At 32.4% G+C, this 14,309-nt stretch overlaps 1 pseudogene; it reads left to right on the forward strand.

The window, feature by feature from the left end:
• Window positions 1–14,309, forward strand: part of LOC149567670 (transport inhibitor response 1-like protein pseudogene) — an 82,637-nt pseudogene that overhangs the window by 665 nt on the left and 67,663 nt on the right.

The following is a 14,309-nucleotide window of genomic DNA, read 5'->3' on the forward strand; positions in this document are numbered from 1 at the left end:
TGACAAAGACATGTTGGATGAATAAGAGCATAGTATGTGGAAATTAAATAGTCATAGGTAGAAATTTTGAATTGGGGTTACAAATTCAATGATCTAGGTACATGATAAAAAAGGTTCCTAGGTATATAATGGTCTATATAGATGTCCAAAGTTAAGGTATACACATTATGGATCCTCTCCCCTATATATTAGGGAGGGATTGAGTAAACTTCAGTCCCTTATTGTACAAGTAATCATAGAACACTGAACAAAATCATTATCAAACCTATTTTACTCAAAAATTCTTATGTAATGTGGTGGTAGAGAATGAAATTAGGTGTAGAAGGTTTTATAGTTCAAGATAACAATGTCCACATGTCGTTTGATAAGACATTTTTTGAACTTTAAATAAATTAGAGCTTGCTTAAATAGAAATGAAGTTGATTGGTCCATGTAAAATACTAGTGCCATGTTGACCTTCCAGATGACATCAATTGAAAACGCCACATCAACACCATATAGCCATGTCACTATGATATCAACATCCATATATGATCAACCTTTTTGTCTAACATCTTGGACAATCTATAAGGTTTTCATACAAGCTCTATTTAGACATGATTAAAGTGGCATCAAGATTGTATCAATGAGTGTTATATAAAGTCATTGGTTTCATCAAATTTCAAGATTGTAAGTTTTTAGGTCCTCTTGATCCTCCTAGATTAATATGTAGGGATTTTTTTACTTAGTCTTTTATTCTTTTTTTAAATGTAGAAGAGATATAAATAGAATTTATGTAAATTGTGCTTAAGATGGATCACTTATTACTGATTCAGTAAAAATTGAAGAAGAAGAAGAATATATTTTAAACATGGGTTTAATGAACCATTTTAGAATGATATTAATGCTATGATAGATTTTGTTTTTGTATTTCAAAGAGTATTAATGATGAGTATAATAAGAAGCCTATGGATGAAACATCTCTAGAAAAACTTAAGAGTGGAAACTCTTCAATTACATCCAAAAAAAACTCTTAATCAAAAGACCTTTTTGACTAAATTTTATCATTGTTGTTTGTATTTCATTGAGGATGTGAAAATGTGGGAAAATATTTTAGGAGGAAAAAAAAGGCTAATTAAGGACTTGAAAAACATTATCATTTCTCTTATACCAAAAAGTCAAATTGTAAGGTTTTTTGGGATTATAGACCCATCTCACTTTGCAATATTATTTACAAAATATATTACTAAATATTTGGCTAATAGATACAAAAGGATCATTGAGAAATCATTTTTGAGGAACAAATTGGCTTTATTGTAGGAAAATTAATTATTCAGAGCATTATTGTTGCTAAGGAGTTTGTCCACACAATTGATAAGGAGAAAATTCAAGGTATGTTAATTGAACTTGATATTAGTAAAGCATATGAAAGTGTAAATTGAATTTTCTAATTGGATTTCTAGATAAGTATGGATTTGATCCAAATAGGGTAAGCATCATTAGATTATGCATGTATACCCCTTAGTTTGTTGTTGTGCCTAATGGATCATTGTGGCTTTTGAATAATTTATCTAATGGGATCCGTTAAGGTGGCCCTATTTTCCCTTTTCTTCTATTAGTAAACATATCAAAAGACTAAAATAAACCAAGGTTTGGAAGGAAATTCAAGTGGTGGATGATATTGTGATTTCCAATTTCATATTTGTTGATGACATAGTGTTGTTTAGGGAGGCCTCTTTAAAAGAAGCAAAGACAATTAAAAATGCTAGTGAATTATATTCTATTGCATTTGGTCAAATTGTCAATAAAGATAGATTACAAATATATTATTTTAATACAAATAAAACCAGTCAAAAAAGGTTTTGCCAAACTTTAGGCTTTTTGTTTTCTTTTCTTTAGTCAAAATATTTAAGAGACCTATCGATTACTCATAATTGAAGATTTTATAATTCAAAAGAAACAAATGGTAATTTTAGAAATAAGATCAATTTATGGAGATGGTTATTATTGGTCAAGGGTAATTTATGCTTTTATTCCTATATTCAAGATGTCTTGTTTTTCAACACCCTACAAATTAATTAAAAGTATCGAAGGGATTATGAAGAGGTTAATTTAGGAATATTAGAGAGAATAGAAGAAAATTCTACTTATTAGATAAGATGTAGCTTGCTTTCCCAAATATAATGGTGGTGTGGGTTGAGGAAGCTATACGTAAACAAAATTTCACTTTAAGTACAAAGTTCGTATGAAAACTTACAAGGAGCCTCAAAAATTGTAGACAAAAATTATCAAGAAAAAAAGTTTAAATTAGGATCACCCTTTGAGGATTCGGAAAAAGGAAAATTATGTTGGTAGTTTTTCCATTTGGAAGTTCTTGTAGGAAAGTTGCACTATCATTTCCAGCCACATTTCTTAGAAGATAGAAAATAAGAGGAGATCCAATTTCTAGATAGAGTCTTAGAATGAAGAATTTTCTTTGGTTAATGTGATGAATACAAGAAAATAGATTCTAGATATAGTTAATAAATATAGGAAAATTGGTGGAAGTTTTAGTGTGAAAAAAGGTGGATGCTAATGGAATTTCCTTCTCATAGATTGAGGTACAAAACTTGGGTATTCCAGTCACTAAAATTATGGTTCTTAAGAATGCTTTACATAAAAATAAGGTGTTGCTTATGAATGAGGAATATGAAGAATTTTCATGTGCTACAAAATTAGAAATTATATTATCTTTGTGCTTCTCAACATTAATTGTGTAAGTGTTTTTGAGTCAATATTTTGGGTCACACTCTATGAGCCATTTTCTCTTTTAGCTTTCCTTTATCCCAATGAGTGTTCACAGAGTTTGACCCAAAATAATGACTTAAAAATTCTCACAAAATCAATATCCAAAAGTACAAAGATATTATCATTTTGAATGGGGAAAATTTGTTTGTACTTTGGAAATTATTATGTGAAGCTTGGTTATTAGATTTAAATAGTTTGTTGATAAAAAATACATAGTGGCCTAAGAGTTTTTGTTAGCATTCTTATTTTCTCTTAAAGGTGGGAGCCTTTTTGTAGATGGATATGCATGTCCATGTCTTAAGAGGGAGAATTCTTGGACCTCTAGTGTTTTCCCTTTCTTTTTTCTTCAATGATGTTAATGAATAGTTTTTCCTTTTCACAAATTGAGAAACAAAGACTAAATGACAAGAAAAACCATCATCACAATTGATTTCTCCTTGTTAAACTCTTTGTGTTTAGAGGCACAATTCCCTTGTAAAATGATAAGGAAAAATTTATTTTATTTCAAAAGAATTAAGTTAACTAGGAAAGAATTAAGGCTGTGAAAACACTTTTCCATATCCATGTAAAAGTATTATAGAAATATTTGAGGCTTCAAAAATAAGTCTAAAGACTTATTAAAAGAATAATATATGTATATACTGAAAGGATATTGATCCAACTTAATATAACTTGATTCAAATGATTTACTGAAAAAGTAGATGGTCAAATTACGATGGCAATTTGTGATGATGGTGTAATTTGTAGGTGATTTTTTTTTTGTAGTTGTCCCCAACATCGTTGCAATATTGACATTGGTGTCATAATTTTGATGTCAACATGATTATAAACAAAAAAAAATGACATCATTCCCCATTTATTTTGATCGATTGTGGAGTTACACATGAAAGAGATGGAGAGCTCTAAATGTTGTCATGCCCTTGTGATTGGTGCATTTCATTATCATGCCCTTGTGATCTCTTCATTTTATTATCGCGCGCTTTTGATCTCTATGCCCTTGCTCTATGATTTTTTTTTCATCTCATGCCCTTGTGATCTTCGTGCCCTTGCTTTGTGATTTTCTTCAAGGGGAGAAGAGGTACCTATGTAAGTGTTCTTCTCTTTTCCTTCTTGATGCAGGGGCATCTGAGGGTCAAGGTTGTTGACTCAAATGTGGGTTTTGGCTGAAATTTTATAGGCAATTACATGAGGAGGAGTTATTTGGATTTCCAATTGATCTTAGCTCAATAGGTGGCCTTTTAGACATTTTCTTGGGAGCCTGAAATATCGTCTTGACCTCTTTCATGTTTTTTCCCCTTTTTTTAGAAAGTTTTTTTTTAGCAAATCAGTTTTTTTATTTTGTTGATTAGTTGGTAATCCATCTTGACTTAGTTGGAGGCTTTTCTTGGAGAAAAATGGGATTCATAGGATGGGTTTTAAAAATTACCAAAAATGGAAAAATCTATTTATCCCAAAAAATTGTCAAATATGGTAATTTTCGCAATTGTAATAAGTAGTTGTTTTATTTCATTGTAGAGGTAGAGTAGAGTTGCAAAAATTTAATGAAGGATTATGGCATTCTAAAACTTATGTGTTGTGTCATTTTCTAATTTATTCTTTGAAGAGTTGAGGGTTACATCATTTCTAAACATGTATCTCTTTATATTTCCTTCTAAACATGTATCTCTTTATATATACATAGAGATATTTTTAAAGGTTTTTATTGCATATTAGCACAATAGAAAAATTTCTCTAGTTGCATACATATTCCAAAATCTAAATAAAAAATAAAATAAAACTCACTCAACCCATGCTAAGTGACTTACCTCAAGACCCTACACAAAAATAATGCAGACTAGGAAAAATGGGAAGAGTTCACAAGAAATTTTACAAAAATATATCATAGTAGACATTTTTAGAAAGAAACAAGCCATAACCCAGTTAAATTATTCTAGTTGTTGGCTAGTTGGGTTGATTACAAATTCCTGTAGAACTATCATCAAATTAGGTACAATAAAATGAACAATAAGTTGTTCCCAACTAGCAGGATCAAATATAGTTTTCTAAGGTGATAAAATTGCATATGCAAATGTATCACTTGAATGCCAAGCATGAACCACATTCCCCAACTTATAACAAATGGTTGGATATAAAAGCTCCATATGTTGGCCCAACAATGGAAGCCAAGGATGAAACCATGAATGTATTGGCACAGTCTCCTTGTGAGGATCCCAAGTATCTACTGTTGCTATTAATTTGGGCATTACTATATGATCCAGAATGTTATGAAGTATTGAATCTTGTTGTAACTTCTCACATGTCTCCATAAAATGTAGCATAGGTTCAGGGTCCCTTGGCTCCCATGAATTTGTAGTAGCTATTCTCACTACTATAAGAATAACTTCAGTGAAGAGTTGAGTGTAAGGAGTTGAAGAAGAAAGTTATACTTTTGTATAAATGCCATAATCATGAGGCTCATTCCCTTGCAAAAGCCTCTTCCACAATGGCATTACATCTAAACCATGAAAAGGACATTGATGTGGTTCCCAACTTTGAAACACTCTTATAAGCAATGGAAAAGCTAAGCATTATGCATAATGGAGAACATCTTATCTAGTGTAGTAAAAGATTGAGTAATTGTACCTATAAGGTACAACATTGACCAATTATGCATATAAGGCAATATATTCATTGGAATACACATGAGTGCCCATTACAATTGATTTTCTATGATGGTAGATTTAACAGATGTAATGCAACTCTTTACAAGCGCAAGCCATCATTTAGTTGTATATGATTGTACATTTATATGCATGGGAGGTTATTCTTAATCATATTCAAGGAAATTCAACAAAGGGAGAAAATGGGTTTTTAGACAACAAAATCAATTAAAAAGGTTGTGAGAATGTTAATTGTATATAAACACCTATATCCATTTTTAACCAAAAAGATGTGTGTGAATGGAATTGAACCGCTCATGTTTGTTAGTACAAAAATACCAACATCCATTTGGTTTGAGTTTTGAACATATGGGAAATATTTGATGCTCACATTCGACCTTTCAAGTTTAATTGCCAATAAAATTGAATGACTTGGATAAACATTGACCTGGTTCAGTAGCACATGTTATCCTTCTTGTGGCATTGGAAGAACCATGTCAAATGCTGGCAGAATGCAACAACCCCAAATATATATAAACAAATTCATTTGTTAGCTCTACCACCTTAGGCTACAACCCAAGTATGAATCATATGTCTTACCTATTATACATGTTTTGGATTCAAACCCAAGAAAACTAATTGAAGTATTAAAAAAATGCAATCGAAGGAATTTATTTATCTAGATCTACCAATACAAAGCCCATATAAAATAGAAACCCTGATTGGTTTTTTGTTTCCATATCCATGAAGAATTGTATATATTATATATTGTATTGTAGATCTTGGGTCTTATGATTTTAGTGAGATGAGAGATAAGATTCTTGTGGCATGTGCACAATTGGATTTAATTGGCCTTTTTCATGAATGTTTTAATAAAGCAATTGAATACACAAAGCCTGCAAAAGTTGTGTAGGATGCCCAATATTTTAATATGGCAGGTCAATAAAATATGAGATCATTGTCATGACATCTACATTGGACCTAATGATAGAAATGATATGTGTCTTTTCTCCTTTTTCATGAATATTTTAATAAAAAAATGAAAGACGCAAAGCATACGAAGGTTATGTAGAATGCCCAATAGTTTAATATGGAAGGCTAGTAAAATATGTGATCATTATCATGGCATCTACATTAGACCTAATGAGGAAAATCAACACCATGTTCTTTCTTCTAAGCTAACAGTTCTTTAGGTGCATTTTCTTGTAAAACAATAATTTTGTTGAACAATTGTAAACTCTTTGAAAATGCATTTTTGTTTTCTATTAGCATTGATGGGCTTACCTTGAAAAAAATCAAAATGAAGAGGCATAAATGAAACAAAAATTATGGCATTTCCTTCATTGCACCCATATATTCTCATTATGTCCCTAAGATAGACAATAATGTCTATTGGTTCTCATCAACAACTATGATAATTAGTTCTTTTCCACTATCAAAACTTATCAATGGAAGACAAATAGCCCAAATAAGTAATTAATATGAAATGGGAGTTGTGTTTCTATGGTAGATGGAGATATAAATGGAGCATATTTATAAGGTGAGATGGGTCGATCATTGGGTGAGAAATATGATTAGTAGGGATGAAATGTAAAGGTAGGATGCTGAAAATGAATAATGGTGAATTTGAGCAAGGTGACCAAATTTTTATTTCAAAATCATATGTCCAGATATAAACATTAAGTACAACATGTCCAATATTTTATAGATACACACATTAATTACACCAATTTTTTCTTTCAAACCCATATGTGTAGATATAAATATTAAGTACAACATGTCCAATATTTTTGCAGATATACACATTAATTACACAAAATTTTCTTTCAAAACCATATGTGCAAATATATTAAGTACAACATGTCCAATATTTTTGTAGATATACACATTAATTACACAAAATTTTACTTTCAAAACCATATGTGTAGATATAAACATTAAGTACAACATGCCCAATATTTTGGTAGATATACACATTAATTACACCAAATTTTTTCTTTCAAAACCATATGTGTAGATATAAACATTAAGTGCAACCAACTCAATAAGGGTACAAGAATAAGTTATTCCTATGAAGAAGGATCTTGTCAGATACTACAAGGGAATTTGATCAATATAAGAAGACAATCACTAAATTTTTGTTTAACTTTCAAAGAGAAGGTGATGACAAATGTTATTGTCCTTGCAAGAGTTGTAACAACTTAAAGAAAAGAAGAATCAAAATCAAAATAGCTAAGAGACATTGTAGGGAGAATGGTCACATTGAAGGGGGATTTGATTATCATCCATTCCTAAGTTGTTTGTTATATTTTTTTGCAATTAATATACATATGAACCATGGAATGGGAGTTTGATTATCATCATTTTTATATAATTTGGTCTCCCCATGGTAGTACATGATATGGACCACCACATCTCAGAGGAACATGGAGGTGTGTGATTGAGAGATCTAACTACTTTACAAGAGCTCTTCTAGCTCTTCATAAGACCCATCCTTTGGCCTTGTTAGGGTACTTTCTTTACCCCACTCTAAGATCACTAGTAAGATCCCTATCCCTTTTAGAACTCTCTACCAATTTCAAAACTTCAAACTATACCTCAATTCCCTTCTAGTGCACTCATGGGCACAATTAGCCATTCTTCTTCTCAAAATGTTGTCGAAACTAGGAATAAGTTTCCTCTCTATTCCTTGTTAGGTTTCATTCCTCCTTTATCCATCCTAATGGTTTCTCACTTTGGTTTCTTATCAATTTCTTGCTTTGTTAGTTTTAGGCCTTGTAGCCTTTTTACCCCAATTTGGCCTCCTATAAACTAGGTTTCTTGGTTTTCCACACAAATTCCCTTAACAACCCCCTAAACCAATTATGGATTCTTCTTAACACCTACCAAGACTCAATATTCTTAGGTCTTAGGTCTTAACACTTGTTGTGACCTCACAATGTATGCCCCATTCTGAGTCACAAAATGGGGATCCCTTAGTTTCAAACTTCCCTATAAGGCATCTAGTCTAAAGCCTCAGTCATTTTGGATCCTCCTCTAGGTCTAGGTCAAACCCCAATCTCTAATTAGGAAGGGTTTGGCAATTAGATACAGGTAAAAAAAAGCATGTTTAGGGCTTTATAGTGCTTAAAGTGTTCACATGTGCACTTTCGCACATGCGCATGTGTGGCAAGTGCACACATGTGTACATCACCCCCACTCCAAGGATGTGCACATGCACATGTGTGCACCTTTGAGGGTGTACCCCTTCAAAGGTGTGCAATTGCAAAGGTGCACATTTTGGTCCCCCTAGGAAACTATATAAGATGCTCCCCTCGCTTACAAAATGCCATAATGAGCATGTACACAATTGTGCACCATGCACACCTTTTCAAGGTGTGCATGTGCACTAGTGCACAACTGTGCACTTTGCCATTTCCAAGGAAAAATTAGCACACTAACACACCTACCAAGGTGCACTAGCTGAACTAGTGCACAAAATAGGCTTGTAGGGGGAAAAATCCACTGTCTTGTATATTTTGGCTAATGTTGACCCTTTTTTTTGCCAGTCTGAATCTTGTGGAGTCCTCTTTTATGTCTTTCAACATAATATGACTAATATTTTATTGTTTGTGCAAATAAAATGACATCCTCATTATAGGATTTTAGATAGAAGTAGGAGGAGTTCAAGTCTATGATAATGTTGGGCTATAAAGAGGGTATAAATCATCAAAAAGGACAAATTAAGTACACTAGAGTGCTCCCAGACCTCGTTTGAGAAAAACTCAGAATCTATTTTCAAAATTGAGAACTTTATTTTTTTGGTGAATTAAGCACTGTGCACAATTACCTGCAGGTGTGCAGGTGCACAATTTGAAGATTTGGTGAATGGCTTTTCTCTAGAAGGTTCCCATGTGCACAAGGTGCATGAATGTGCATTATAATTTTGAGATACGGATAAGTTGAAGAACTCTGGAAGGTGCACATGTGTGAATGTGTGAAGATGCACAATTTTACAAGTTTTGAAGAGCAGAGTACATAGGCGCACAAGGTACACAAATAGACTTAAATCATAAAAAAGATAAAAATAAATTCAAAAGAGTGATCTAAAACCTCATTTGAGAAAAACCCAAAAACCATTTTCAAAATTTAGAACTTTGATTTTTTGGTGAATTGAGCACCTTAGCACAAATTCCCTGAAGGTGTGCACGTGTACAATTCTTAGAGATGCATCGATAGTTAACTACCATTTTCTATTTTAAGAGCATTCCATGCACTAGAAACACATTTGAAATGACATTTCAGCTCCCATAAACATTTAGAGAGGTTCAAGCTTCCATTTTTAAGGCTTTTAGTGATCTCATATCCTCTTCCAGCTTCCTTCTTCTTGCATTGCTTTAAGTCATGTAAAGGCTAATGCACTCATTAATTGATATAAAAAAGGGTAGAGACCTACTTAGCACCATATAGAGAGTTAGTTTGTGTATAATTAGATTTATTTTATTAGTTTTTATCATGAGCTTGCATTTTAAGAGCTTTCACTCCTAATACAAAGGGAGAAGATGATTTCTTATAAATACATGGATGTAATATGTACTCTAGGTCATTATTTTGATGTAATAATATATGCTATTGATGCTCTCATTCTGAGTGTAATTATTCTTGTGTGTTATTTTTTTGAATGCATGTTCAAGAATAATAATGGAGCCAATGGTTTTATTGTGTTGTTATAATTGTGCGACCTTTTAGTTATGGTGTTTACCCAGTGTTAACAAATTTCATTGACATGCTGAGTTGGAGAAAATGTTACCTATTATTCTTACATAGCTTCTTGTCTCACATGATTGCACTTTCCCTAGCCTTGTGATTCAATGAGAAGTGAAGCATCTTTTGGTTATTATTGAATTCCCATCAACGAATGCATCAATGGAATTGAGGAATTGCTGCTCCTATTTTCATTAGTTTCCTACTCAATCTTTTTGATAATTTAACTTGTAGATGCATTTTTTATGTGGTTTATGTGCATTAGGAATCTCCCTTTCAAAGTTATTTGCTTTAATCTCTTGTTACATTATCTTTATTATTTGCTTTGCTAACACTTGGTTAAATTAAGAATTCATATAGTTGCATCAATAAATTGTATTCATCATAAAATGGAAAATGCTAAAAATATATCTCTTTTGTGGTTACTTTTCAAAATAGAAGATCAAACATCTTATCTAAAATTAGTTGAATCGACAGAACATACACATTTATCTTCAGTTGAGCAGATTCTAGTAGGTCACAAGATCACCCAGAACCTTGGAGCTAATCCTAGATTAGCTTTTCAAGAGAGGAGTTTGAAAGGATTCCTATAATTTAGCATCATGCAAAACAATAGCTCAACAAAAGTGGCACTAGAAGGAGGGCCTAAAAACTATTCAACTCAAAAATCTATGTTGCTGTTTGAAATTTTTGCAATTTTTGGAAGTTCAAATTTTTTCTAAGTTTGTTACTATCAGAAGCTGTGCAACTATGCTTTTTGAAGGTGTGTTTTTTAGAGGTGCATTTTTCTAGAATAAACACAAGTTTCTAGAACTCAGTCACTTTCACAAGCTTGTTAGTAATAAAGGGATACCAAGAACTCCACCCATTCATATTACAAATTCCATCATCATCATCATCCACTCTACATTCTACTTCACACATTCCCATCATTATGCACCATGTCTTTCTTCATTGTCCAAATTTCACATTTGAATCTAACCAGTCCATTACATGACTTTTCCAAAAATCCTAAATTATTTTCCCACAATTCATCTATGAAGAATCACAAACAATAGAAGATCATATTAAAATTTTCAAGAAAATGTGTAATCAAAACTAGATTCAACATATGGACGTGGTCTATCACCTTGTCCCTTTTACTTTGGGGGAAATAGCATTCAATTGGTACCTGAATCTACCAATAGCATCAATAAGGCATTGGAACTCTTTTGATAGCAAGGTTTTTGGAACAATTCAAGATCTATATTGATCCAACTATCCTACATCATCAATTCATCTCAATTAAGAGGGATCACCATGAGACTATTTTCCATTTTAATCATCACTTTTATGGGATGTATCAAAGAATGGAGTTTCCTTACCCTATACCACAATAGGATGTCATCCAGATCTATTTGGAAAAAATGGATTCTTTAACTTCGATTTTTCTAAGAAGGCTTCCACCCAAAGACATTGATACCAATGAAAAGGTCTTCAAAGAGGTTCTAACATTCACGATGCAGGTAGATACCCATGGTGGAGGAAACTTTGTGTCTTCCTTCATTTTGAATAATATAGCAACCATACCACCATTTCATGTAGAAGCATCTAGTATGCCAAATCAAATGCCTCTATTGAATCCAATCCCTTTACTCTAACAATTTACTACTGCTCCAATGCCAACAATTACATATTCAAGGTATGAGACCAAAAAGACTATATTATTTGAGAAAGTGACTTCTCCACCTATTAAACTCAAGAAAAATATGGCTAGTGAGGTTAAGGCCGTGGAGAAGACAATGTCTCTTCTATCCAATGAACTTATGAGAATAATGTTGAATTCCTCAAGAAAGCAAGGAAATTATCCAAGACAACTTGTTGCCCAAAGAAATTATTCTCAAAATTAGAGTAGAAATTATGACCCCTATGATAACAACAACAATGTGAATAATGGTATTATAGGTATGGGTCCAAGTGAAAATGGATATGGGTACAATGATGTTTCAGATCAGCCTCCCCAAATCATGGAGGAACAACCTTTACATTTTAGTGCAATGGTGTTTGAATCATATGATAAATCTATAGGAGGATAAAATGATGAAGATGGTCAAGAGGAGTTTTTGATCCCATTCAATGAAGAGAAAGAGCATGAGCAATTTGTGATAAATTTTTATTGCAGCAATAATAAGAACACACAAAGTTTGAAAAGTAGAGAAGAGAATCTAATGAATTATGTCTCTCTATGGTTACATCCCACTCCTCCAAACATGCAAGTATGAAATAATCCAATTCATTATGAGGCTTCAACCAACATTACCTTGATAGTTCAAAAGGAATTACATGTAAAGGATGAGGCTTTGAAAGGTTTTATGGATAACATAACAAGAAATTTGAAGTATCTTGGAGAAGCTTAGAATCCAAACATCCTTTTGCTTCCTAACTATTGTCACCTCCATCAAAGTATTCATTCAAAGTTGGAATGCACTAGTTGCCAAGATGTATCTAATGTGTTAGAGCAGACAGATTGTCATGTTAAAATTATTGGAAGTAATGAAATTGTTTCAAGTTTTGGTGTGGATATCCCAATAAATTTTGATGAAGTAGAAAATTTTGAAGTTCCAAAATTCCATGGAGTTGCAAAAATTCTCAAAGTTGCAAAAAATGATGGAAATGTAGAAGTTCCTGAGGTTGGTGAGATTTTTGAATCATGAAGTCATCAAGAAGAAGATAGCAATGCTTCCTATTATGATATTGATTTCCCATTGAATAATGATAAGATACCTTGCTGAAAACAAGATATGTCATTAGAAGAGATGGATAGAGTGCTTAATTTGGTCTCAAGCTTGACTGAGGAAATGTGTATTTATGGTTATTCTACACATATATTAGACCATGCAATAAATGAGTCATGTAGAATCCATCCATTTGGGTTCCATCCAAAAGTAAGTTTTCTTGATATCTTGTTAGCTTGGGAAATTGCAATGGAGGAAAGGCATGATTTTGAATAGGCTTCTTTGGGACATGAGGGAGGAAACACCTTGATTAATGACATTAATTAATCTTATTATTCAAAAGGAAGGCTTATGATTGAGTTTTCTAGTCCCAAGGAGCCTAAAGATGACAATTCATTGTTTAAGACTAATGATGGTGATATTTAGGACCATAAAAATAATGTTCTATCTTTTGGGTCTTGTTCTAATATCTCACTACTACATTGAACCTCATTTTTCTACCAAAATTTTTGACCATTAACTAAATAAGTTTAGGTTGGTCAGAATGTTAAGCCAAAAAAATTCTTTTTTTACATGTAAGCCCCATGTTGGTCAAAATTTTGACCAACACAGGGGTGGTGGTCAAAATTTTGACCAACATGGGGCTTATACATTAAAAAAAAAAGAAACATTTCTTACTTTGTCTTTCACGTGTGTGGGTTTTTTTTGTTTTGACAAGGGTTTTGAAGAGAATGTGATTGGATACTATTAGTGTGATACCAGACTTATCAAATTTGGGAAAACAATAAATTTTTTGTTGTGTTTTCAAGAGTTTCCTTTGTCTGTGTGTATTGGACCAGATGTTATTTCATGTTATGATAAGTCTATGAACATATGCATGTGAGATTATCTCTTTGATTCTAAAATTGCACAAACTTTATATTTCATGTTATCCTCAATCATACACATCGGTGATTAGATTTGTAAGTTGAACATCATTCATGGTTATTTTTAGTTGAATGGTTACACTTTTGCATATGTTTAATTGATTCACGTTTTATTAAAGAACAAGGCACACAAGGCTTATACATCTAAAAAAAGAAACATTTCTTACTTTATGTCTTTCATAGGTGTGGGTTTTCTATGTTTTCACATGGTTTTTGTAGAGTTGGAGGTTGTCAATATATAATTTTAGCTACACAAGGGCAGCTACAACCACTAGATTTAACGAAAGAGAATGTTAATAAAGTACTCGTTGAGGAAAAATCAGAGACTGCAGGTTATTTCTTTTTCCTTTTTTCTTTGTTTCCCCATTTTAGGGTTTATTTTATGTAGAGGGTTTTGGATTTATAAAATTTTTTTAACCATTCATAAGTTTTTCAAGTGTGGTAGAGCTTGCAGAGTTGGACGGGTTGTTTGTGAAGCTCCGTCTAAAGGGCTACTTTTGGCACAAAAGATCCATAGTGTT

Source organism: Cupressus sempervirens, chromosome 3 (genome assembly GCF_028749045.1).
Source record: "Cupressus sempervirens isolate cs-2001-9-10 chromosome 3, ASM2874904v1, whole genome shotgun sequence".
NCBI lineage: Eukaryota > Viridiplantae > Streptophyta > Pinopsida > Cupressales > Cupressaceae > Cupressus > Cupressus sempervirens.